The sequence below is a fragment of the Littorina saxatilis genome, linkage group LG3 (genome assembly GCF_037325665.1).
Source record: "Littorina saxatilis isolate snail1 linkage group LG3, US_GU_Lsax_2.0, whole genome shotgun sequence".
NCBI classification, from domain to species: domain Eukaryota; kingdom Metazoa; phylum Mollusca; class Gastropoda; order Littorinimorpha; family Littorinidae; genus Littorina; species Littorina saxatilis.
The window spans coordinates 4,098,647-4,099,418 of NC_090247.1; positions in this window are offsets into that span (position 1 = coordinate 4,098,647).

Genomic DNA, 772 nt, shown 5'->3' on the forward strand with positions numbered 1-772 from the left:
AAACAAACGAATGTCTTCTTCAAACTGACCCATTTTCTTCAGCATGCCTGGCAGAGGCCCATATACGATCTCCAGAGAGCGGATTGGTTCGTCTGAGCACGTGATCAAGCCCACTTTCCAGTCTGACGCGTAAGATAAATACATCCTATTTCCCTGCTGTCTGCAGATGCAAAGACAAAAGCTCCTTTCGAGGCGAGCAAGATGAACAAATAAGAAAAGCCTTCAGAGACCGTCCTGCATTATGTGTGCAAATCCTTGTGTACAAAACGGCACTAATATTTCTAAACAGTTAGATTGAAATGTTGCTGAGTTAAAACAAGACCCGTGAAGTGTTTCCCACTAAACACACACACACACACACACACACACACACATGATTGCACGCACGCACGCATGCACGGACGCACGCACAAACACACACACACACGCTCGTACGCACGCACGCAGTGCACGGACGCGCGCACACACGCACACACAAACACACACACACACACACACACACACACACACACACACACACACACACACACACACAGGCAAAAGACAGAGAAGGGTCAGTTTTAAGCAGCCTGCATGCAACTGAGTGCAAACAAAAAGCACGAACATTTCTCAGTATGAATACAAAAAAGTAGATCCCTGTAGACGGAGATAAACCATGCGTTTACAATAGCAATCAAAAATAAAACAAAAACAAAAACAATCTACGCTTTACTTATCCCTTTCAAGAACATTACAACAAAGCTGAATTATACATGATCACAGAGTAGATAAC